Here is a 27,450-nt window from a genome sequence, read left to right on the forward strand (position 1 = left end):
ATAATAATCAAATCAAAAGATAATCCAAATTTTCTCCCTTTTGTATGAAATCATGATTTCAATATTATGGTGAGTTTGAAATTATTTAAAATAATAAAAAAGAGAATATTCAGTATTATTGTATATTGACAGGGTGTGAGGTTTGTAAGATAAACGAATTCTCTTTTCTTTTTGCAAATATGTTCATGCTCTGTTCTAGAGAATTACTCAGGATTTTTTTTTAAAATTATTTAATTCAACATGGGATATTGAGATCTAGCTCTATTAATAAATTCATCTCAATATCCCATTGAAATCAAAAAAGAAACTTTGTTTGTAATACATATTATCTTTCATGCATTTGATATTATTTATTGCGACTATTTAAGGTGAAAATAAAATTGTTTCATGGGTTCCAGCTTAAATAAATTTTGCCCCACATATTGAGCTCACAACTTAACAATTAAATGATAAAATATAATGACGAGACGCCGGCATTGCAGTAGTCTAATTTGTGACTCATGGTTTCTTTTGTAACGTAACTATTTGAGGAGGAAACAGATATAAAGGAATTAAAAAATTTTGCTGTCTAGTCTCGTTTAGAGTAAAAGGAATTGCGTGTGTCATTAGCAGCAACCGGCTGGTACGGCTTTCTCAATCTCAAGTAGGCAAGATTAAAATATAAGTATTTAACATATAATACAAGTTAACTTTATATAATTTAATGATAATTTCAATTATTTCGATGAATGAAAAAAATTAGAATTAGAATTAAGACTCAATTTTAAGGTATGGACAATTGGACATGCAGATTTCATTGTAAGATAAAAAATCTATCCCTCGATTGCTCTCGATATTCACTTTTTTTGGTTTAGCTCCTGCAATCGAGTTACAAATTATTTTAAAAATAAGGAGGAAATAATACTTTATTAAGTTTTTATATAATTTAAAAAATCCAAAACAATTTCTTTTAATGCAAAAAATATTTTCGTTTCTTTCTGGCACAGAAAACAATTTTTCTTTATCGTTTGCTCCATCAAGAACAAAAAAACTATACATTTTCAATAATTGAATATAAATAATTTACTTCAAAAAACCTTTCTTCGCCTTAAAAGAAACAATTTATGTTAAAATTTACGTGAAATCAAATGAAAAACTCATAGTTTCAAAACGTCTTGCAGATAATGCAGATATGATACACCCAAGGCCAACAGAACCAACCTTGACCTTTGACGTACTATTTTTTTTATCAGTGGCAAAGTTGGAGAACTCGACAAAGCGAGTTCAACTATATACCCATATTTTTCTACGACCAACAGTAACTTGTAACCTGATGAGTAACCAAGGAGAATTGTAATTTTATGTTTTGTTTTTTCAAAACGTCCCGTAAAATCCACAATTCTGAATTATTTGATGAAAATTTAGTTACGTTCCCTTATAGAAGAAATAAATATTATATAATTTGAAATTATCAGATCTGTATTATAAATTTTGAGCGCGGTGTGTGATTTCGATAAAATCTAAAAGAAAATCTCCAATAAAGGCAATAAAGCCCCTGTAAAGTAGGCAATTTTGAGAAATTCATGTTATCCTTAGGTAATTTATCTCTAGAAATCAGCCTGCTAATTTGTATCTACATCGGATGGCCTGTGCCCTACTTACGTAGGAAGAAAAATAAATGCGTAGCGAAAAATTTTTATTTTTTGGAAACGGTAACTTACGGTAACCGTCGGAAAAAATCGGTATCGGTAAGTTACCGGTAACTTACCGTACCGAAAAAAATCAAAGAAACCGATAATCAATACCGGTATATTCCTAAATACCGCGGTATACGGTTACCGGTATGTTTTGGTCGGTGGAACACTCCTAGAGCGCCGCCGGAGAGGCAGCTCTGGCTCGGGGGCGGCTCGCGGAGGGGAAGGGCCGCCCCGACCCCTCTCTCCCTCCGCTGCCCCAGACGACGCTTCCCGAATGCATAGAGAGAGCAGAACACACAAACGCATAATGTACCGATCGCGCGCGCACACATCCGTATGTATAACGAAAAATCCAACTTCTATTTTGCCAGTGATAACAACTGCCGAATGGGCGGAAAACGAGCAGGAAAGTTTCTGTAACCGCAAAAAAATTGTTTTTAATGGAAACAAAGTTAAGATCGAGAAAATAATTAATTTTATCTTTACTTTTTAATATCTGTAAATGAAGGAAAAGTAATGAAATTTAATAATTTTACAGAATCATAGAAACAATAAGAATTAGGGGAAAAATTGTTTCATCCGTAAAATTTAAATTTACGCATTGCCACATGAGAAGTGTGATAATCTTATAATTTTTTTTAGAAATAATAAACACCAGAAAATAATTAATTATTATTCATTTTATAGGTTTGATTAATTGAATTTGATTATTAGCGGTTTATAATCTCGAATTTAATTAGAAACCAATTTTTACTTTGTAAGATCGTTTGATTTTATTAAAAATTTGGCAGAAAACTGACTTTTGTGTTTGTTTCTTTTTTTTGCAAAGTTTAAGTTATAAAAATATATATTCTTTTTGATTTTTTTCAAAAGCAGGATTTAAGTTAAACGGTTTTCTTTTAGAGGGACTATTACCGCCTGTATTGAGACATTCCACATGGCCAATTGAACAAAACATTTGCACAACAAATGGAATCGGACGAAAAAAATCACTCCCCGCCACAAGCAGCGGCCCATTATGATGAAAAAAGCGGCTGCTCAAGAGCAGTTTGGCTTTTGGCCGACTTTCCTGGTTTCTTTTATACTATTTCTTGTGCTCGTCAGATTTTCGCACGGAGGGGTGCTTCGGCGGCCAGGTTAGGGGTAGCCACCCCGTGGGCCGCCTGTTCACACGCTTAGTTGGCAAACACTCATTCCCCCTATTCCCATTTTAAATTGACCTGTAATCGTGTTTTCGCCGGCGCAAATCGACTCTTGATGATTATTTTCCCAGATTGCGCCCTTCTGCCCTTGGGGCTGAATTTTTGTAAAGGGTTGAAATGCCTTTCATTCAATTGCAAAACGATTAGAATTTAAATTGTGTTGCTTGATTTATATTGGAAGAAATTGTAATTGAATATTTGGTTTCATTCAAAGTACAGTTTCGCTCATCTAAACTGCTCTTATTTTATTTTATGTTAAAAAGTTAAGGAATTTTAATGAATCACGTAAATTAAAAAATAAGTCTTGTTCCGTTACTTCTCTTTTTACCATTATCTGATATGTATGAAATTGATCTCTTCAATTTTTCTATTATTTAAAAATCATGATTATTTGTTTCAAAATTTCATTTTTACATCCAATACTATAGGAATATTTCTTTTCCAAAAAATGGTAAATAATACCAAAAAATTGAGCTTTCCAATGTAAAATTGCACAAAGAAGTTGGTTAGTGTGTGGTGAGCAAAGGAGCCAAATCGGTACGGTGGTGCACATGCAGCCGACAATTATTATTATGCATGTGCGCAGTCGATTCTTATTGTCAGCTTTTAATATTCATGAGGTGCATATTATTTTATCTGGTGCAGCGCCGAGAGCCGCAGCCTCAAGTTTTTCAATGAGCCCCCGTGTGCAAGTCACGGTGTAAGTCTGTAAGTCACCGCGCGAGCAAACCAGTTTCTGATACACGCCACATTTCAGCACAGAGTGGCGGCGGATCATTCAGCAGAAACAAACTGCTTTTTGCGCGCTAATACATGTGCTTAAAACACGCTTGGAAATCTGCATAGCTCGCTCAGAATATAGCATGGAAAGCGTGAGCTTGGAAAAAATGCAACCCTCTTGTGACGATTTTTCACGCACTCTCCGAATGAGCTTTCAGTTTTTTTGCAGCCACATAGCACCTATAGTAACAAAAGGGTGGGTTTTGTCCCATCAAGAACTTCTCTGTAGAAATTTAAGGAACTAAATGATTAAGTTGCTCAAAAACGATTTAAATATCAAGGCTCAAATTATTAATGGAAGTTAAAAAGTAAGCCTTCTCATATCAAAATAGAAATATCATATTTTTAACCAACATATTAGAATTTAATTTATAAACGCAAAATATTGAATATTGAAGCCATTCTTGGTGATTTGAATTTAATATCGGATTTTCCTCAATGGGTTTATGTGAGTTGTTTATTTGTTTAGAGAAAACAATATCCTGCTCTTATTTTCTTGAACTATAAGCAACTCACAAAAACCATCAAGGAAAGCCGATTTTTAATTCAATCACCATAAATCGACCCTCGATCGTGAAATTCTACCACAAAAATATCATTGTTATTTTATATTTATTTTATAAATCTGAGGCTTGGAATAATGGTGATAATGGTTATTTATTTAATATATAAAACATTTTTTAAATCCACCAACTTGACAAGGTATTTATTTTAATTCAGATAAGCATTTGATCACTGAAGCATAGACGGGGTTTATCATTATTTTTCATTGGTTACAATCAAAAAGCTGTAACTTTAAATAATTTGAAACTATTTGCATTATATTTATTGTACTAAATTTAGCATATTATCAGATGTAAAAATATATTACAATTCATAAAAATAAATACAAAAATCTGTTCAATCAAATTCCATAAATAAATCCATGGTTGCAATCATGTAAGAGGATAACATTATTGTATTTCTTTGAACAATTATTCTGCAACTTTTTGCAATATGCAAATTTTAAAAAAAACATACAAGCTCCTGTTGATAAATTCAGAAGGACGTTTATGAAAATGATGTGCAGACGGACGGGTACGAACTAAAAGGATCTGTGGCACTTCTCTCGCTGCTGCAGTCGCGCAGATTAATTCAGCGGAAAGTTTTGGGTTTCGGATTGCAGAAATCGGAAGGCGACGTGTCTGTCTGCCGTTTTTCATTCCACAGCTTTCAGGGGTTTTGCTCGCGAGGCGTGACTTTTGTCATCGGCTCGTTTCGTCCCACGAGTTTTAATTGCAGACTCAAAATGCGATAAATGGCGCGCGCGCGAGTTGCATGGCTTCTCCCTTCAGATTGGGTTCCGCACAACACACAAATTCTCGGCGAGCGATATATTTCATTTCGCGTCGAGTCTTCCCGCCGAGCGCGAATTTAATTTCCTGCAATGAGCGGAAACGAAATTCGGCCGGCGGCAAATTTTTCCAGAAAGAAATTTATGGCCGGAGGAGAACGCAAGTGGACAAAAAGCTGCTATCACTTCTTGCACATCAAAATGAAACACCCAACAGCAAAAATTTATGCCCACTGCGGTATTTGGCAAAATTTAGGCCAACTACTGACCATTTTTATTCTTATTATAAGAAAGAATTTGTTAAATGCATAAAATATTTTAAATATTTTATTTTTTAATTTTCTGTTAATTTAAAAAAAAAATCTTGAAACAATGAAATGATTAGCAAGGCCACAAAAGCAAAGTCATATTAGAACAATATTATTAAAATTATAACAAAATTATTAACAATGTTTCAGAAATTATAAAATTATTGTTTTGTTTTTTAGTAAATATCCTTGCAAAGTAAAGCATTAATTATTTTATATTAATTATTAAAAATAATAAAATAATTGTGGGCTGCAAAATAGTTTAAAAGAAATATCTGTAATTTTCCTTTGTTTTCTTAATGAAATCAAAATGTATTTACTTAGAAATACCGATCGACGTATCACTTTACGATCAGTGAATGCCTCTGTGATATGCCAATAAATTTTTTTGGAACTGATTTTCACGAAGTTTAAAAATTCACTCATAGAACGTTGCTGTTAATTATTGTTTTAAATAATTTACAAATAAAAGCCGGAAAAATTTCTGTTTTTACAGTTTTAATTTGAATAAAAATTTTACAATCATTATGACTGTTTGAATATCTATATGTATGTGTAAAAAGGTAGATTTTGATTAAAGTACTATAAAAAATTCCATAGTTAGCCAAACTTTGAACACCCTTCCATGCCTGTAGTATTTTATCAAAGTTTAAGTTTTAAATTCTGGAATAAAAAGGCCACGTGCTACATGGGGTTTCTATTTATTGTTCGCAATTCCAAATTTTAAAAATAAATAAAGTAAAATTTTAGAATTTTGAAAAAAAAAGTCAGGGTAGGAATATCGATAGAAGTATCTTGCTGCAAAATTAATTTTAACATGAGTCGGCAAGGAACATCAGTACTAATTAAAAAAAGTTCAAACTATTTTGAAAAAAAATCCAAATTCCTACCTCGGCTACGGTGATGAGTTTCCTAATGGTGGTTACCTTGTCCCTGGGCATGCTGGTAAAATGCAACTTGTTGCCACTGTTTATAAATCACGACCGACTCGATCATCCCTGTTGCTGCGACTGGCCTGCCTCCCCTTGTTCAAAAGGTTAATTCTGCAGCAGGCAGGAAGAGGCGCGCGGGGAAACTGCTTCAGGGAGAGGGGTGGCGAAGAAAGAATGAAGAACAAGGGACGATGAACTCTTTCTTTGCACTCGGCCGTCAACCCCAACCCTCCCCCCTGCAACAACTACCCCTGCCTGCCTACCTACGTGCGAGCACAGGCATGCTTTTGGGCGTTCAGGGTCACTGTCGAGAAACTGCAGCAGAAACAGAAGCAGCTGTACAAAAATTATATGCACCCGCGTCAAGGGAAAATAGCCGGCAAGTTATTGACCCTTGATTGTTTCTCAACTTCCTCATTGAAACATGCATCAAATTGGGCCCAGCTGAAGATGCTCTTGGGCTGTTCCATAAAATAAAACTACCAGGAAGCTGCTGATAATCGGCCTCTGAGCCCACGCGACGGCACACGCGGCCTCGGCCTCATCCTCGACAAATAATAGCTATGGGATGTTTTTAATCTCCACAGTGTCGTCCATCAGCCACCTACTGTTTTTCATAACCAACCTACGATTTTCATCTAAAATGTAAAAAAGAGCAAAAAAGTTTAACATTAAATTATGGCTTTTGGTTTTTATTGAAAATTATAATGCAACTTTTTTCAGTCACTAAAAGCTCATTCTCTTATCAACTAGATGACTTTAAATCAAAAGTGTGGTTACCAACATCTTTTTTTTTGTAAATTCTAATTAAAGGTTTCTTTAATTTAGAAAAGTAATATAAATAGAAAGTTAAAAGAGAATTACTATAAAAATTGACTTTTTGGCATTAGTAAATTAGTTTTTTTTTTTAAATGAAACATCAACGCTGCTTCATGGTTGAATACAGATTTATACAATACATTTAAAATAGCTTTGTCATTAAATTTAAAAAAAAAAATTATATTTGAAAAGTTTAAAAGCTTCATGTAAAATCCAGTAAAAGCTATGATTTGTTTAACTTTGAAAAATTTTTAATATTCAATCTGATAAAAAAAAAACGTAGTTTTAGAACATTTATGGAAGGAATGAAAGCATTTGAGTTTAAAGAGACTTTAAACTTGGTTTTAAAATTTGAGGTCTTGAGGATAATAATCGTTATCTTGCGGCGCGACAAGGCATACAGACCGGAAGGAAAATCCCGACCGCACCAATTGACAAGGTCTCTAAATCTGCTGAGGGAGGAAAATCTATGGAGGTTGTGTCCCTGCTAAAAATAAAAAATAACACATTTTTATGCAGCTCACCGTCTGACAGCTGGGATAGCGAGCGAGTGACAATCATCCCCCGGCCACCCACCCGTGCTGGCAACCCCCTTCGCACCCTCCACAGGCGCGAGTTGCTGCTGATTGATGCTCTCGAAACCGCTGGAAGTGGCGCCAAATGTAAGCTCGCAGGGATCAACAAAATGAACCAAATTAAAATCACAGAAGTTTCATGAAGATTAAACAATAAAATATAAAGTAATTAGTCTTATTCAAAATCAGTAGTCATATTTTTTAACAAATTTATTTCCATTTTTAGAAGATTGATTTCCAGCTGCGGGAGAGTAAAAGGAAATGTTGTGGGTGCGCACACATGTGTTGGTTTGTGGCGTGTCTCTCTTTCTTTAAAAATAAAACACACCGGCCCCGGTTCTCGTCTTGCATGCGAGTGACAAACGCTCTGTTTGTAAATCGCCCGGATTCCATCATGAAGGGCCTCCCCAATTAAAAGTGCGTTTTCCCTGTGTAAGCTCCATTGACTGCAAAGCTCTCTTTCACACTGAAAACGGAGAGGCTTTCAGATTTACAAGCGGAGCTTCAAATAGACGATTGTATGTGCGGGAATTACCGCGACCCCAAGTTGAAAACAATCTACACACTCAAAAGCCCCATTATTTATGAAAAGAAATTCAAAAAATGTTAAGTATTTATTTTAAACAGCAGAACAACAGTTTTCAGAGAATTAAGAATAATAATAAAAACAGAATCACATTTAAAAAGCTTAGTCTAATTGTAAGTTCTAAACTTAAAACAAAAAAATTATGACATCTGATGATATGTAAAAATACGTACAAAATCAATTTGAAAAATAACCATTTATAATTTATTTCCCAATTATTTAATATATCATTTTTGTTGTAAGCATGAAATAATTTGTACTTTTTCTATTTGAATAATTCATTTTTTTTTATTTGTATAGAATAATTGTTTTAAATGCTTTCAAGCAATGGTTTTTTAAAGAGAAATCTTAAATTTTTTGCTTAGTTTAAAATTTGGGATGATAACCAAAAGACACATTTTGCAATTTTGAAGTGCATACTGAATATTTTCAGAGATTTTTTTTTATTGTTTTCATTAGAAGTTAATTAGAACTTTAATATTGTAAAGCTTAAAAAGAAAATAATTTTATTTTTTAATATTTCCAAAAATTAAGAAATTTTGAAATAAAATAATGAATTTATCTTGAATTATCGTGCGAATTTAAATACCGCAATATATAATTAATGTGCTAGTCTGGATTTTAATCGATTGCTAAATAATTCTGCCAAAATCTATACCGCTTTCAAGTTCTGAGAGTCAAGCCAGCTCATCATTTGAGTCAACCCACACACAAATTCATTTCCGCCAGCACGATTGATTATCGGGGGTGGCACGGCGGCGGGGGCGCCTGTTGACACGCAGATGGACAGAGGTTGGCTCGTCTGCGGCCGGTCTGGGGGCGGGGGTGCATCATCGATTGTCCCCGTCCGCATCCGTCCTTCCGACCGTCTGCGCGCGTCCTCCCTCGTTTTCTGCAGAGCGCGGGTGGGGTGGCGCCGATCAATATGCGCGCGCGAGTGACGTCACGCACCCCCTCGCACCAGCGCACCCTGTTCGTCTTCAGTGGGTCACAAGAGAGCGAGCGAGAGCCGCAATTAACCCTCCCACCCCCGCAGCAGCCAGCCAGCGCACTGACCTGCACCACCTTTTGCATTTTTACAGCCGCATTAAGAACTACCCCCACCCTCCGCCCAAACCCACCCCCGCTACGTTACTTTCTCGAAATTCGCCTACGGAGAACGCAAATAATCCTTTCCTCGTTCCGTTTTCCTGGAAGGCTGATGATGAAGCGGAAGTTTATATTTTATAAAAATTTTACAGTTTCACAGATTTGATATCAAATTCAAGGAAATATTTTTAATGTTTAATTTTTTTAAATAACATTTTTATCCATCATTAATATTCAAATTGATGTAAATTATAAGTTTTCAGTCACACCACAAGCTATTAAAATAATATGAAATAAAACTTTTAAAATATAAAAATTCCAAACGATAATTTTCTATTTTATATATTATATGATATTTAATTATTCAATTATAGTCTTGAAGATTATTTAACTCATTTAACTGTTTCAGAACTTTTTGAATATAGGTGTTAAATTCAAAATATCAATTTTTATAACTAGATTTTGACTGGCGAAAAGGAATTATTTGCTACTTAAAGAGCATTCAGCCGACTATACAACTCAATATTAAATTACAATATTTGTCTCGCAAATTTGTCGGCGCAACAACTATACGGTGGCAAAAAGTCGCCCTTCTCGGTGTCCAAAAACGAAACCGCAAATCGCTGTCAAGGTTGTCTCGCCTCTAACTACGAGAGTGCGTTGGGTCCGGCAAAAAGCTCAATTGAAAACTCAATTACGCGCGGCGCAGTCTCTTTTTCTCGAGTCGGTCAATTAGCCTTTGAGATTTTTATCTGCTCGTCGTCGACGCGCTCTTGTGTTGATGTTTTCGTATTTCTTTCCGATTCACTCGCTTGTAATTAAGTCGTACGTTTGCTGCCGCAGCTTTTATTGATTTGAGTCACGTCTAGTTGTTGACGCAGCATCAAACAGGTTCACTACTTATATACTTAATTCCTCATTCACTCTCGGGTATTGTAAAATGGATCTTGAGAAAATTACCAACTTTCATCAGCCAAACACGGACTGCTTGAAAATTTCAAAGGTCGTCAAAGGGGTCATCATTGTCATCAACGTACTTGAAATACAGAATGCATTCTTGATATCTGGAAAAAAAAACTACAACAAAGTTACTATAATTGTTTCGATTTCACTAGAGTGAAATATAATTTAAAACTGTAAACGGAAAGTATTAATTTGATTAATAAATAAAATTAAAAAATAAATACATTTTTTTCCAATTGAAACCAGATAAAAATCATTTTTCATATATCAATAAAAAAATTAATAATGTTCTAATTTGTGTGTATAGGAATTAAAAATTTCTATTTCATAAGAAGTAAAAAAAATCTTCATTAAATCTCATAATAATGTAAAAAAAAAATTTATTGCCATCTTGTATTTCTCTCGATTTCCTTATTTCTTCCAACTTTTACAATCGAGTGGGTGCCCCGGTGCCCGATTTGATCAAGATCGCCGTTTCTTTGATCATCGCTGACTTCACCGACAGACAATTAGTGCTGCTGGCGCGACATGCGAATAATATTATCCTTGCAACTGTTGCAGCAATAAAATGTTACGAGGCGAAGCTTCCTTAAAAGGCAGCCGACAGCCAGGATGGCCAACCTGCCGCCAGAACTGACCTTTCCCCAGCGGCGACCCACCCGATCCACATACATTGTGCGTATGTAAATTAATTAAAACAAGTTTTCTTTCCTCAAATCTGGAGCGTTTGTTTCCAGAGGGCACGAATACTTTTCAAATCTAATTCGACTGACAAGGCGCACGTGGGTGCTTTTCTTCCTCTCGTCACTTGACGTTCTAATTATATGGAGCACTCGCATCCACATGCACACACGGCTCTCGGGGAAAATAACGCTATGTGCCGCCACGACTGACAAGGACGAGAGCGCAAATAAGGACTCGGATAAATAAACAAGCTGAGAATATACTCGAGCATTGTGAAATTGAAAAAAAGCGGCTCCAGAAGGAAATCTGACGAGTGCGAGAAAGAAAAACCGGCCGTTTTACTATAATCTGATTGGCTAATCTTCTGCGGGGGCGCTTAACAATATTCAAGGATTACGTCTCACATTATCAGAAATCCCATATTTTTTATTATTAGTTTAAATTTAGAATTAATCGCAATTTATAATAATTCAGATCACGATTGTTTATGTAAACAACCAGTGCTAAAAATCTGTGTTGGAAAATAAATTTTTGGCAAAACGGAATATAGAGGAGTTAAAATTTATGTGTGTGTTGGGATAAAGATGAATTTTTTCGATCATTTCATAAAACTAGCTGCTGAATATCCACGATTTTTATCACTTTTTTAACTTCTGGGTATTGTATTTTTTTTCTGAAAGAAACTACGCGCCTTTTGAAATAGGCACAAAACAATTTCTGATGCGCACTTCTTTTTATGAAGTTTTTAGGTCGCAATGAATCAAATCAAATGACCCTTTCATTGATTTGATGCGCACGTGCTCGTCGACTTTTGTGCGAGATAATGTGCGCACAAACCTGCATTTCGAGAAGGCTCATGCACTTCTCAAGAGGGGCGACCACTGCATATATTTTTATAAATGATACGTCCGAGCTTAATTCCTTTCTCTTCTGTTCCGCCGAGCGTTCAAATCCCCGAAACAAAACGGAGCGAGAAGATTATTTTTTTCACAAAACTCTTTTCTCGCGAGTCGCAACCCAATACTTGGAAAATGAAACAGAATCCTGGCCGAAGGGAGCACGGCAGCAAACGGGTACATTTAATATGTTGTGTTCCAACAGCAGCAGCACCAGTCTGGCCCGAGAAGGATTTTTTTCATTCTCATTTCGTGTGTGTACATTTCGGATGGCTTTCTTGTTCGCCTTGAAAGCTCGCTCTCGGGGACAAAAACGGCTCTGCGCGATTTGTTCATTCTGGGCCCGAGTGGCCGGTGCTGCTATGCTGAATGGATCAAAGTGCTGAATAACAATTTCCAAGATTTATCAGATCAAGACTACTTTAAAACATTGAAAACCTAAAGTCAGGAGTGGTCTCGAATTTTAGATTGACTCTTGTAATTTTATTGAATAATGAACATATGGAATCAGGCTTATAGTTAGGGCTGAGCGTTTTAGTCGATCAACTATTTTTTTCTGATCTTCGCAGGATGTTAGGGATATGAAATGAGAACGAATCATGCAATTTCGATTAAGCTAGGGTCAAAATCGACTAAAACCGACTAAAAAAGCTAAAAAGTCTATTTTTTTTTTTTAAATTTGAGCTCCAAGTGAAAAAAAAAATGGTTTTTGGCAACCATCTAAAAATCTCGGACAAATCATTTAGATCTTTTTCTAGCTATATTTTTTGACAAATTTTTCTACCCCTCACCCCTGGAGGCTGGCTGAGTTTTTTGCTCCGCTCGTATTTAGCATGGTATCATATCAGGTGCACATATGAGCACCTCATTTGAGCACCTCATATGAGGTGCACATATGAGCACCTCTTTTGAGCACCTCATATGAGGTGCGCATATGAGCACCTCTTTTGAGCACCTCATATCAGGTGCACATATGAGCACCTCTTTTGAGCACCTCATTTCAGGTGCACATATGAGCACCTCATTTGAGCACCTCATATGAGGTGCACATATGAGCACCTCTTTTGAGCACCTCATATCAGGTGCACATATGAGCACCTCTTTTGAGCACCTCATTTCAGGTGCACATATGAGCACCTCATTTGAGCACCTCATTTGAGCACCTCATCATGGTATTATTGAAATATTGAGGTCTCAGTCAAAGTATAGCTCGTACTGCTTCAAAATCTAGAAAAAAAGCTTTAAAATAGTGTGAAAGAGCAGCCTTAACTCTTAATTTTACGGCACAATAGCTGAGTTTTTTGCTCCGCTCGTATTTAGCACCAAACATGGTATTACTTAAATATTGAGGTCTCAGACAAAGTATAGCTCGTACTGCTACAAAATCTAGAAAAAAAGCTTTAAAATAGTGTGAAAGAGCAGCCTTAACTCTTAATTTTACGGCACAATAGCTGAGTTTTTTGCTCCGCTCGTATTTAGCACCAAACATGGTATTACTTAAATATTGAGGTCTCAGTCAAAGTATAGCTCGTACTGCTTCAAAATCTAGAAAAAAAGCTTTAAAATAGTGTGAAAGATCAGCCTTAACTCTTAATTTTACGGCACAATAGCTGAGTTTTTTTGCTCCGCTCGTATTTAGCACCAATCATGGTATTATTGAAATATTGAGGTCTCAGTCAAAGTATAGCTCGTACTGCTACAAAATCTAGAAAAAAAGCTTTAAAATAGTGTGAAAGAGCAGCCTTAACTCTTAATTTTACGGCACAATAGCTGAGTTTTTTTCTCCGCTCGTATTTAGTACCAAACATGGTATTATTGAAATATTGAGGTCTCAGTCAAAGTATAGCTCGTACTGCTACAAAATCTAGAAAAAAAGCTTTAAAATAATGTGAAAGAGCAGCCTTAACTCTTAATTTTACGGCACAATAGCTGAGTTTTTTGCTCCGCTCGTATTTAGCACCAAACATGGTATTATTGAAATATTGAGGTCTCAGTCAAAGTATAGCTCCTACTGCTACAAAATCTAGAAAAAAAGCTTTAAAATAGTGTGAAAAATCAGCCTTAACTCTTAATTTTACGGCACAATAGCTGAGTTTTTTTGCTCCGCTCGTATTTAGCACCAAACATGGTATTACTTAAATATTGAGGTCTCAGTCAAAGTATAGCTCGTACTGCTTCAAAATCTAGAAAAAAAGCTTTAAAATAGTGTGAAAGAGCAGCCTTAACTCTTAATTTTACGGCACAATAGCTGAGTTTTTTGCTCCGCTCGTATTTAGCACCAAACATGGTATTACTTAAATATTGAGGTCTCAGTCAAAGTATAGCTCGTACTGCTTCAAAATCTAGAAAAAAAGCTTTAAAATAGTGTGAAAGAGCAGCCTTAACTCTTAATTTTACGGCACAATAGCTGAGTTTTTTGCTCCGCTCGGATTTAGCACCAAACATGGTATTATTGAAATATTGAGGTCTCAGTCAAAGTATAGCTCGAAATTGCTTCAAAATCTAGAAAAAAAGCTTTAAAATAGTGTGAAAGATCAGCCTTAACTCTTAATTTTACGGCACAATAGCTGAGTTTTTTGCTCCGCTCGTATTAAGCACCAAACATGGTATTATTGAAATATTGAGGTCTCAGTCAAAGTATAGCTCGTACTGCTTCAAAATCTAGAAAAAAAGCTTTAAAATAGTGTGAAAGAGCAGCCTTTACTCTTAATTTTACGGCACAATAGCTGAGTTTTTTGCTCCGCTCGTATTTAGCACCAAACATGGTATTACTTAAATATTGAGGTCTCAGTCAAAGTATAGCTCGTACTGCTACAAAATCTAGAAAAAAAGCTTTAAAATAGTGTGAATGAGCAGCCTTAACTCTTAATTTTACGGCACAATAGCTGAGTTTTTTGCTCCGCTCGTATTTAGCACCAAACATGGTATTACTTAAATATTGAGGTCTCAGTCAAAGTATAGCTCGTACTGCTTCAAAATCTAGAAAAAAAGCTTTAAAATAGTGTGAAAGAGCAGCCTTAACTCTTAATTTTACGGCACAATAGCTGAGTTTTTTTGCTCCGCTCGTATTTAGCACCAAACATGGTATTATTGAAATATTGAGGTCTCAGTCAAAGTATAGCTCGTACTGCTTCAAAATCTAGAAAAAAAGCTTTAAAATAGTGTGAAAGAACAGCCTTAACTCTTAATTTTACGGCACAATAGCTGAGTTTTTTGCTCCGCTCGTATTTAGCACCAAACATGGTATTACTTAAATATTGAGGTCTCAGTCAAAGTATAGCTCGTACTGCTTCAAAATCTAGAAAAAAAGCTTTAAAATAGTGTGAAAGAGCAGCCTTAACTCTTAATTTTACGGCACAATAGCTGAGTTTTTTTCTCCGCTCGTATTTAGTACCAAACATGGTATTATTGAAATATTGAGGTCTCAGTCAAAGTATAGCTCGTACTGCTTCAAAATCTAGAAAAAAAGCTTTAAAATAGTGTGAAAGAGCAGCCTTAACTCTTAATTTTACGGCACAATAGCTGAGTTTTTTTGCTCCGCTCGTATTTAGCACCAAACATGGTATTATTTAAATATTGAGGTCTAAGTCAAAGTATAGCTCGAACTGCTACAAAATCTAGAAAAAAAGCTTTAAAATAGTGTGAAAGAGCAGCCTTAACTCTTAATTTTACGGCACAATAGCTGAGTTTTTTGCTCCGCTCGTATTTAGCACCAAACATGGTATTACTTAAATATTGAGGTCTCAGTCAAAGTATAGCTCGTACTGCTTCAAAATCTAGAAAAAAAGCTTTAAAATAGTGTGAAAGAGCAGCCTTAACTCTTAATTTTACGGCACAATAGCTGAGTTTTTTGCTCCGCTCGGATTTAGCACCAAACATGGTATTATTGAAATATTGAGGTCTCAGTCAAAGTATAGCTCGAAATTGCTTCAAAATCTAGAAAAAAAGCTTTAAAATAGTGTGAAAGATCAGCCTTAACTCTTAATTTTACGGCACAATAGCTGAGTTTTTTGCTCCGCTCGTATTAAGCACCAAACATGGTATTATTGAAATATTGAGGTCTCAGTCAAAGTATAGCTCGTACTGCTTCAAAATCTAGAAAAAAAGCTTTAAAATAGTGTGAAAGAGCAGCCTTTACTCTTAATTTTACGGCACAATAGCTGAGTTTTTTGCTCCGCTCGTATTTAGCACCAAACATGGTATTACTTAAATATTGAGGTCTCAGTCAAAGTATAGCTCGTACTGCTACAAAATCTAGAAAAAAAGCTTTAAAATAGTGTGAATGAGCAGCCTTAACTCTTAATTTTACGGCACAATAGCTGAGTTTTTTGCTCCGCTCGTATTTAGCACCAAACATGGTATTACTTAAATATTGAGGTCTCAGTCAAAGTATAGCTCGTACTGCTTCAAAATCTAGAAAAAAAGCTTTAAAATAGTGTGAAAGAGCAGCCTTAACTCTTAATTTTACGGCACAATAGCTGAGTTTTTGCTCCGCTCGTATTTAGCACCAAACATGGTATTACTTAAATATTGAGGTCTCAGTCAAAGTATAGCTCGTACTGCTTCAAAATCTAGAAAAAAAGCTTTAAAATAGTGTGAAAGAGCAGCCTTAACTCTTAATTTTACGGCACAATAGCTGAGTTTTTTGCTCCGCTCGTATTTAGCACCAAACACGGTATTATTTAAATATTGAGGTCTAAGTCAAAGTATAGCTCGTACTGCTACAAAATCTAGAAAAAAAGCTTTGAAATAGTGTGAAAGAGCAGCCTTAACTCTTAATTTTACGGCACAATAGCTGAGTTTTTTTGCTCCGCTCGTATTTAGCACCAAACATGGTATTATTGAAATATTGAGGTCTCAGTCAAAGTATAGCTCGTACTGCTTCAAAATCTAGAAAAAAAGCTTTAAAATAGTGTGAAAGAACAGCCTTAACTCTTAATTTTACGGCACAATAGCTGAGTTTTTTGCTCCGCTCGTATTTAGCACCAAACATGGTATTACTTAAATATTGAGGTCTCAGTCAAAGTATAGCTCGTACTGCTTCAAAATCTAGAAAAAAAGCTTTAAAATAGTGTGAAAGAGCAGCCTTAACTCTTAATTTTACGGCACAATAGCTGAGTTTTTTTCTCCGCTCGTATTTAGTACCAAACATGGTATTATTGAAATATTGAGGTCTCAGTCAAAGTATAGCTCGTACTGCTTCAAAATCTAGAAAAAAAGCTTTAAAATAGTGTGAAAGAGCAGCCTTAACTCTTAATTTTACGGCACAATAGCTGAGTTTTTTTGCTCCGCTCGTATTTAGCACCAAACATGGTATTATTTAAATATTGAGGTCTAAGTCAAAGTATAGCTCGAACTGCTACAAAATCTAGAAAAAAAGCTTTAAAATAGTGTGAAAGAGCAGCCTTAACTCTTAATTTTACGGCACAATAGCTGAGTTTTTTGCTCCGCTCGTATTTAGCACCAAACATGGTATTACTTAAATATTGAGGTCTCAGTCAAAGTATAGCTCGTACTGCTTCAAAATCTAGAAAAAAAGCTTTAAAATAGTGTGAAAGATCAGCCTTAACTCTTAATTTTACGGCACAATAGCTGAGTTTTTTTGCTCCGCTCGTATTTAGCACCAAACATGGTATTATTGAAATATTGAGGTCTCAGTCAAAGTATAGCTCGTACTGCTACAAAATCTAGAAAAAAAGCTTTAAAATAGTGTGAAAGAGCAGCCTTAACTCTTAATTTTACGGCACAATAGCTGAGTTTTTTGCTCCGCTCGTATTTAGCACCAAACATGGTATTATTGAAATATTGAGGTCTCAGTCAAAGTATAGCTCGTACTGCTTCAAAATCTAGAAAAAAAGCTTTAAAATAGTGTGAAAGAGCAGCCTTAACTCTTAATTTTACGGCACAATAGCTGAGTTTTTTTCTCCGCTCGTATTTAGTACCAAACATGGTATTATTGAAATATTGAGGTCTCAGTCAAAGTATAGCTCGTACTGCTTCAAAATCTAGAAAAAAAGCTTTAAAATAGTGTGAAAGAGCAGCCTTAACTCTTAATTTTACGGCACAATAGCTGAGTTTTTTTGCTCCGCTCGTATTTAGCACCAAACATGGTATTATTGAAATATTGAGGTCTCAGTCAAAGTATAGCTCGTACTGCTTCAAAATCTAGAAAAAAAGCTTTAAAATAGTGTGAAAGAACAGCCTTAACTCTTAATTTTACGGCACAATAGCTGAGTTTTTTGCTCCGCTCGTATTTAGCACCAAACATGGTATTACTTAAATATTGAGGTCTCAGTCAAAGTATAGCTCGTACTGCTTCAAAATCTAGAAAAAAAGCTTTAAAATAGTGTGAAAGAGCAGCCTTAACTCTTAATTTTACGGCACAATAGCTGAGTTTTTTTCTCCGCTCGTATTTAGTACCAAACATGGTATTATTGAAATATTGAGGTCTCAGTCAAAGTATAGCTCGTACTGCTTCAAAATCTAGAAAAAAAGCTTTAAAATAGTGTGAAAGAGCAGCCTTAACTCTTAATTTTACGGCACAATAGCTGAGTTTTTTTGCTCCGCTCGTATTTAGCACCAAACATGGTATTATTTAAATATTGAGGTCTAAGTCAAAGTATAGCTCGAACTGCTACAAAATCTAGAAAAAAAGCTTTAAAATAGTGTGAAAGAGCAGCCTTAACTCTTAATTTTACGGCACAATAGCTGAGTTTTTTGCTCCGCTCGTATTTAGCACCAAACATGGTATTACTTAAATATTGAGGTCTCAGTCAAAGTATAGCTCGTACTGCTTCAAAATCTAGAAAAAAAGCTTTAAAATAGTGTGAAAGATCAGCCTTAACTCTTAATTTTACGGCACAATAGCTGAGTTTTTTTGCTCCGCTCGTATTTAGCACCAAACATGGTATTATTGAAATATTGAGGTCTCAGTCAAAGTATAGCTCGTACTGCTACAAAATCTAGAAAAAAAGCTTTAAAATAGTGTGAAAGAGCAGCCTTAACTCTTAATTTTACGGCACAATAGCTGAGTTTTTTGCTCCGCTCGTATTTAGCACCAAACATGGTATTACTTAAATATTGAGGTCTCAGTCAAAGTATAGCTCGTACTGCTTCAAAATCTAGAAAAAAAGCTTTAAAATAGTGTGAAAGAGCAGCCTTAACTCTTAATTTTACGGCACAATAGCTGAGTTTTTTTCTCCGCTCGTATTTAGTACCAAACATGGTATTATTGAAATATTGAGGTCTCAGTCAAAGTATAGCTCGTACTGCTTCAAAATCTAGAAAAAAAGCTTTAAAATAGTGTGAAAGAGCAGCCTTAACTCTTAATTTTACGGCACAATAGCTGAGTTTTTTTGCTCCGCTCGTATTTAGCACCAAACATGGTATTATTTAAATATTGAGGTCTAAGTCAAAGTATAGCTCGTACTGCTACAAAATCTAGAAAAAAAGCTTTAAAATAGTGTGAAAGAGCAGCCTTAACTCTTAATTTTACGGCACAATAGCTGAGTTTTTTGCTCCGCTCGTATTTAGCACCAAACATGGTATTACTTAAATATTGAGGTCTCAGTCAAAGTATAGCTCGTACTGCTTCAAAATCTAGAAAAGAAGCTTTAAAATAGTGTGAAAGAACAGCCTTAACTCTTAATTTTACGGCACAATAGCTGAGTTTTTTGCTCCGCTCGTATTTAGCACCAAACATGGTATTATTGAAATATTGAGGTCTCAGTCAAAGTATAGCTCGTACTGCTTCAAAATCTAGAAAAAAAGCTTTAAAATAGTGTGAAAGAGCAGCCTTAACTCTTAATTTTACGGCACAATAGCTGAGTTTTTTGCTCCGCTCGTATTTAGCACCAAACACGGTATTATTTAAATATTGAGGTCTAAGTCAAAGTATAGCTCGTACTGCTACAAAATCTAGAAAAAAAGCTTTAAAATAGTGTGAAAGAGCAGCCTTAACTCTTAATTTTACGGCACAATAGCTGAGTTTTTTGCTCCGCTCGTATTTAGCACCAAACACGGTATTATTTAAATATTGCGGTCTAAGTCAAAGTATAGCTCGTACTGCTACAAAATCTAGAAAAAAAGCTTTAAAATAGTGTGAAAGAGCAGCCTTAACTCTTAATTTTACGGCACAATAGCTGAGTTTTTTTGCTCCGCTCGTATTTAGCACCAAACATGGTATTATTGAAATATTGAGGTCTCAGTCAAAGTATAGCTCGTACTGCTTCAAAATCTAGAAAAAAAGCTTTAAAATAGTGTGAAAGAACAGCCTTAACTCTTAATTTTACGGCACAATAGCTGAGTTTTTTGCTCCGTTCGTATTTAGCACCAAACATGGTATTATTGAAATATTGAGGTCTCAGTCAAAGTATAGCTCGTACTGCTTCAAAATCTAGAAAAAAAGCTTTAAAATAGTGTGAAAGAGCAGCCTTAACTCTTAATTTTACGGCACAATAGCTGAGTTTTTTTGCTCCGCTCGTATTTAGCACCAAACATGGTATTATTGAAATATTGAGGTCTCAGTCAAAGTATAGCTCGTACTGCTTCAAAATCTAGAAAAAAAGCTTTAAAATAGTGTGAAAGAGCAGCCTTAACTCTTAATTTTACGGCACAATAGCTGAGTTTTTTGCTCCGCTCGTATTTAGCACCAAACATGGTATTATTGAAATATTGAGGTCTCAGTCAAAGTATAGCTCGTACTGCTTCAAAATCTAGAAAAAAAGCTTTAAAATAGTGTGAAAGAGCAGCCTTAACTCTTAATTTTACGGCACAATAGCTGAGTTTTTTGCTCCGCTCGTATTTAGCACCAAACATGGTATAATTGAAATATTGAGGTCTCAGTCAAAGTATAGCTCGTGCTGCTTCAAAATCTAGAATAAAAGCTTTAAAATAGTGTGAAAGATCAGCCTTAACTCTTAATTTTACGGCACAATAGCTGAGTTTTTTTGCTCCGCTCGTATTTAGCACCAAACATGGTATTATTGAAATATTGAGGTCTCAGTCAAAGTATAGCTCGTACTGCTTCAAAATCTAGAAAAAAAGCTTTAAAATAGTGTGAAAGAACAGCCTTAACTCTTAATTTTACGGCACAATAGCTGAGTTTTTTGCTCCGCTCATATTTAGCACCAAACATGGTATTACTTAAATATTGAGGTCTCAGTCAAAGTATAGCTCGTACTGCTACAAAATCTAGAATAAAAGCTTTAAAATAGTGTGAAAGATCAGCCTTAACTCTTAATTTTACGGCACAATAGCTGAGTTTTTTTGCTCCGCTCGTATTTAGCACCAAACATGGTATTATTGAAATATTGAGGTCTCAGTCAAAGTATAGCTCGTACTGCTTCAAAATCTAGAAAAAAAGCTTTAAAATAGTGTGAAAGAGCAGCCTTAACTCTTAATTTTACGGCACAATAGCTGAGTTTTTTGCTCCGCTCGTATTTAGCACCAAACACGGTATTATTTAAATATTGAGGTCTAAGTCAAATTATAGCTCGTACTGCTACAAAATCTAGAAAAAAAGCTTTAAAATAGTGTGAAAGAGCAGCCTTAACTCTTAATTTTACGGCACAATAGCTGAGTTTTTTTGCTCCGCTCGTATTTAGCACCAAACATGGTATTATTGAAATATTGAGGTCTCAGTCAAAGTATAGCTCGTACTGCTTCAAAATCTAGAAAAAAAGCTTTAAAATAGTGTGAAAGAACAGCCTTAACTCTTAATTTTACGGCACAATAGCTGAGTTTTTTGCTCCGCTCGTATTTAGCACCAAACACGGTATTATTTAAATATTGAGGTCTAAGTCAAATTATAGCTCGTACTGCTACAAAATCTAGAAAAAAAGCTTTAAAATAGTGTGAAAGAGCAGCCTTAACTCTTAATTTTACGGCACAATAGCTGAGTTTTTTTGCTCCGCTCGTATTTAGCACCAAACATGGTATTATTGAAATATTGAGGTCTCAGTCAAAGTATAGCTCGTACTGCTTCAAAATCTAGAAAAAAAGCTTTAAAATAGTGTGAAAGAACAGCCTTAACTCTTAATTTTACGGCACAATAGCTGAGTTTTTTTGCTCCGCTCGTATTTAGCACCAAACATGGTATTATTGAAATATTGAGGTCTCAGTCAAAGTATAGCTCGTACTGCTTCAAAATCTAGAAAAAAAGCTTTAAAATAGTGTGAAAGAGCAGCCTTAACTCTTAATTTTACGGCACAATAGCTGAGTTTTTTGCTCCGCTCGTATTTAGCACCAAACACGGTATTATTTAAATATTGAGGTCTAAGTCAAATTATAGCTCGTACTGCTACAAAATCTAGAAAAAAAGCTTTAAAATAGTGTGAAAGAGCAGCCTTAACTCTTAATTTTACGGCACAATAGCTGAGTTTTTTTGCTCCGCTCGTATTTAGCACCAAACATGGTATTATTGAAATATTGAGGTCTCAGTCAAAGTATAGCTCGTACTGCTTCAAAATCTAGAAAAAAAGCTTTAAAATAGTGTGAAAGAACAGCCTTAACTCTTAATTTTACGGCACAATAGCTGAGTTTTTTGCTCCGCTCGTATTTAGCACCAAACATGGTATTACTTAAATATTGAGGTCTCAGTCAAAGTATAGCTCGTACTGCTTCAAAATCTAGAAAAGAAGCTTTAAAATAGTGTGAAAGAACAGCCTTAACTCTTAATTTTACGGCACAATAGCTGAGTTTTTTGCTCCGTTCGTATTTAGCACCAAACATGGTATTATTGAAATATTGAGGTCTCAGTCAAAGTATAGCTCGTACTGCTTCAAAATCTAGAAAAAAAGCTTTAAAATAGTGTGAAAGAGCAGCCTTAACTCTTAATTTTACGGCACAATAGCTGAGTTTTTTTGCTCCGCTCGTATTTAGCACCAAACATGGTATTATTGAAATATTGAGGTCTCAGTCAAAGTATAGCTCGTACTGCTTCAAAATCTAGAAAAAAAGCTTTAAAATAGTGTGAAAGAGCAGCCTTAACTCTTAATTTTACGGCACAATAGCTGAGTTTTTTTGCTCCGCTCGTATTTAGCACCAAACATGGTATTATTTAAATATTGAGGTCTAAGTCAAAGTATAGCTCGAACTGCTACAAAATCTAGAAAAAAAGCTTTAAAATAGTGTGAAAGAGCAGCCTTAACTCTTAATTTTACGGCACAATAGCTGAGTTTTTTGCTCCGCTCGTATTTAGCACCAAACATGGTATTACTTAAATATTGAGGTCTCAGTCAAAGTATAGCTCGTACTGCTTCAAAATCTAGAAAAAAAGCTTTAAAATAGTGTGAAAGAGCAGCCTTAACTCTTAATTTTACGGCACAATAGCTGAGTTTTTTGCTCCGCTCGTATTTAGCACCAAACATGGTATTACTTAAATATTGAGGTCTCAGTCAAAGTATAGCTCGTACTGCTTCAAAATCTAGAAAAAAAGCTTTAAAATAGTGTGAAAGAGCTGCCTTAACTCTTAATTTTACGGCACAATAGCTGTTTTTTGCTCCGCTCGTATTTAGCACCAAACACGGTATTATTTAAATATTGAGGTCTAAGTCAAAGTATAGCTCGAACTGCTACAAAATCTAGAAAAAAAGCTTTAAAATAGTGTGAAAGAACAGCCTTAACTCTTAATTTTACGGCACAATAGCTGAGTTTTTTGCTCCGCTCGTATTTAGCACCAAACATGGTATTACTTAAATATTGAGGTCTCAGTCAAAGTATAGCTCGTACTGCTTCAAAATCTAGAAAAAAAGCTTTAAAATAGTGTGAAAGAGCTGCCTTAACTCTTAATTTTACGGCACAATAGCTGTTTTTTGCTCCGCTCGTATTTAGCACCAAACATGGTATTATTTAAATATTGAGGTCTAAGTCAAAGTATAGCTCGAACTGCTACAAAATCTAGAAAAAAAGCTTTAAAATAGTGTGAAAGAACAGCCTTAACTCTTAATTTTACGGCACAATAGCTGAGTTTTTTGCTCCGCTCGTATTTAGCACCAAACATGGTATTACTTAAATATTGAGGTCTCAGTCAAAGTATAGCTCGTACTGCTTCAAAATCTAGAAAAAAAGCTTTAAAATAGTGTGAAAGAGCAGCCTTAACTCTTAATTTTACGGCACAATAGCTGAGTTTTTTGCTCCGCTCGTATTTAGCACCAAACATGGTATTACTTAAATATTGAGGTCTCAGTCAAAGTATAGCTCGTACTGCTACAAAATCTAGAAAAAAAGCTTTAAAATAGTGTGAAAGAGCAGCCTTAACTCTTACTTTTACGGCACAATAGCTGAGTTTTTTGCTCCGCTCGTATTTAGCACCAAACATGGTATTACTTAAATATTGAGGTCTCAGTCAAAGTATAGCTCGTACTGCTTCAAAATCTAGAAAAAAAGCTTTAAAATAGTGTGAAAGAGGCTATTAATTTTTTTAATCGACTAAAAATAGTCGACTATTTTGACCTTAAAAATAGACTAATTGTAAAACGTTCAGCCTTACTTATAGTTATTTTAAAATAATAAAAATCAATAAAGAAATGATTTTCTTAGCTGAATTTTTTTTAGGTATTTAAAAGAAGGATTAAGAAATAATCTTCAGAATAAAACGGATGATTTATATTTTAAAGAATCCCCATTCGCTTCTTTCATTTATTGTTCATCAAATCCATACACCAAAATTAAATTGTTTATTTCTTCATAACACCCAATAACACTCAACTTAGGAGTATATTTTTTGATATTTTTAATCATTATGAGCATCGTTTAATAAATAGCTGTGAAAGAAAATCAAATGATGTACCTTTTGCAAGTTTAAATTAAAAGGAGGGCAATCAATGATGTATATCTGCTTACATATTTCCAAGGGACCAAATTTTTGTCCCCCCTTGTAATGCAAATCTGTTTATTCCAAAGTATAAAAGATCAGCTTACAATCGAACCAACTTTGAAGAAATCAAGACAATAAATTTCAAAATGTTGTTACTTTATTTCGTCCAGTTTGAAGGTCCCTTTGTCTGGATTTTCATTGAGGAGCACGTGTCACGAAAGCCACCAAATGGCTCTGGTTCGAACGCCTAAGTGGTAGCGAGGCGAAGAGACGCGGACAAGCAAAAAGCGGTGCTTTGTAAATGTGAGCTCCGGAGGTACAAACACGAAAATTAAGCGCGAGAGCTAGCGAGCAAGTGACGCACACGCTCGCCGTGTCGGTCGACTCGGATAAAGGAGCCAAAGGACCGGTCATGCAAATTAGCTGCAGATAATTCTGAGATGATACATTCATTAGAATATTGACTGCTGCCTCTTGCTGGCCTTTTCTTTCTTTCATTCTTCTGCTCGGCGGCCCCGCGTAGCCTATTTTGTTCAAAATATATATACCTGGATGCAAACAAACAAAACGCAAGTGAGAAAAGCAACGTCTATACAGGAGAGGCGCGATTAGGGGAGATTCTGCTTGGAAACAAAAACTCCTGCCCCTTGGCTTTGACGACCCAGATAGGGAAAATGCAATTAATTTATACAAACGCAACCATCATGTGCGTATACGTTTTCAGAGTTGTTATTGGCTTAATTGCGCGCGGAAATGAAATTAAAACGCGTGTTGTTCACAGACAAAGAGCACCGAGGGCAGAGAGGATTTGAAACGCAAACCGAAATGGAAATACGCTCTGGATTGAATAACACCGAGCGTTAAAAGGGAATTATGACTCTGATTAAATTGTTTGCACTGGACGTTTCTGTATCCAGCGGAAAATATCAGCGTGTACGGCTCATTACATTAATTATTTCGCTGCAGGAGTGGGTGTTTTTAAATTTTAAATTTCTTTGTACGAATAAATTAAAAATTACATGCAGTAACGTTGAAAATTTGCCTATCAATTTTAACTTTCATTGGAAATTTAAAATGAGTAAATAAACTTGATCTTTATCGTTTTCTTAATATTATCAAAAAAAAATTTTTTAATCAATGTGTGCAAATGAAAAATTTAAAAGTAGAATTTAGCATTTCGTAAAATTAAAGAAATATTAATAAATTTTAAATATAGAAATTTTAATAGTGAAATTATAAGAACACTAAGTATTAGAAAAATAAATTACATAATTTCAGTTGCTACATATAATACTTATTCTTGCAAGAGCAAACCGCACACTGATCCTTGGCTCTCGTTAAACTTTTTTCTCTGCGACCATCAATGTGCAAACCAGGACCTTGCCATGCTATAACATCAGTTTGCCAAACCAGGCAAAACATTATTTTTTTCCCTTTCAACTTCAAACGAAGAAAATCACATAATTTGATTGATTGATTTCAGTACTGTCTATACTGGCTGCCCCCGAAAGTAATTGCGTTTTGCAAACATATTCACGTCACCTTCAAAATGCAATTTATTTTTTCGTGAGTGCCAAAAAGCCGGTCCGTTTCGATTTGCACGCGATGTAAAATTGCGTCACTCTGGCGAAGGGGTAAAAAAAGCGATAATCCCGACCCTGCCTTGCATCCGCCATTTTTTCATTATTTAATGAGGCGCGCAGTATGTGCGCACATTACCATTATTAAAAAAATAATAATCATCGACTCTTGACGTGTAATTTTCATAAACGCCGAGTGGTGGCAGATCATTTTTTGCAGGGCAGGGAGAGCAAATAAATCAAGTGCATTGATGAATTACTAACGGTGATGTTGCTAATCCAAATCTTTCAAATAAAGATCATTTGTGGTGAAATTTATGCAAAAATTATAAAAAGATGAGGGACCTGTAATTAACAAACTCAATTCTAGGCTGATTGGGTAGAGATAGAAACAAGTTAAATCTAATTACTATGTTTACAAATTAAAAAAAGAAAAATGAAATTTTAAGAATTGAAATGAAGTAAATTTAATTCTAATTAATAATTATATAAAATAACAAAACAATTTAATTTTATTAATTTATGTTCATGTGAAACAAAAATTGTACTATGTGAAGTTAAATATTTTAGTTTGATTATTTGTTGTTTGTACCCATAGATGGTGCTTTTCTATTCAAAGATCTGAAGTTAAGATAAATTAATTATTGTGACTGGCAAAATCTCATTACACAATAAATCTACAGGGAATTAATTTTTTATGTCACAACTCGCGAGGTTGACAAAGTGACAGTCGCAATTATCCAAACAATAATTGCCTCACCCTTCCTCATTGGAATAATGGGCAATTATGCCCAAATCAAAGAGAATCAAATCAGCCGCGCACAATTCCTACTTGGCCGCTTTCTCTCTTGAGAAACGAAACAACCTCCAGACTGAATTTGTAAAACAAACGCGCGTGTCTCGCCGAGGTTTTATTTCGGGTGCAGCTCTCAGTAAATTTTCTAACCGCTCACATATATGTACAATGCGAGCAGCCAGAGAAAAATTCTCATCTTGAGGGTGGAAGAGGAGCGGTTGGCCGCGCCGTGGAGGCCCCAAATAAAACAGATAGAGATGGATTCTTCAAGACAGCAGAGCTGCGAGTGCTAAAATTGGAACATCATCGCTCTCCGATCTCCCGACTGACTCATCCCTAAGCAAAGATAAACACGCATAGAGAGACACTTTTATACTTCAACAATTTTCAGATTAATTTCTAAAGTCAACCGTT

General features: G+C 35.2%; 1 protein-coding gene and 1 long non-coding RNA gene across 2 annotated transcripts in view; one reads left to right on the plus strand and one right to left on the minus strand.

The window, feature by feature from the left end:
• The window catches only part of LOC132198087 (zinc finger MIZ domain-containing protein 1-like), a 142,315-nt gene that overhangs the window by 68,522 nt on the left and 46,343 nt on the right, over positions 1-27,450 (minus strand). The gene's annotated exons all lie outside the window — the stretch shown is intronic.
• On the plus strand, positions 10,091-11,327 carry LOC132198092 (uncharacterized). The gene is made up of 3 exons (XR_009441959.1): positions 10,091-10,191; positions 10,825-10,942; positions 11,001-11,327. It is a non-coding gene; the product is annotated as an uncharacterized LOC132198092 (long non-coding RNA).

This window comes from Neocloeon triangulifer, unplaced genomic scaffold (assembly GCF_031216515.1).
Source record: "Neocloeon triangulifer isolate White Clay Creek 2 clone unplaced genomic scaffold, ASM3121651v1 ptg000012l, whole genome shotgun sequence".
Classification (NCBI taxonomy): Eukaryota; Metazoa; Arthropoda; class Insecta; order Ephemeroptera; family Baetidae; genus Neocloeon; species Neocloeon triangulifer.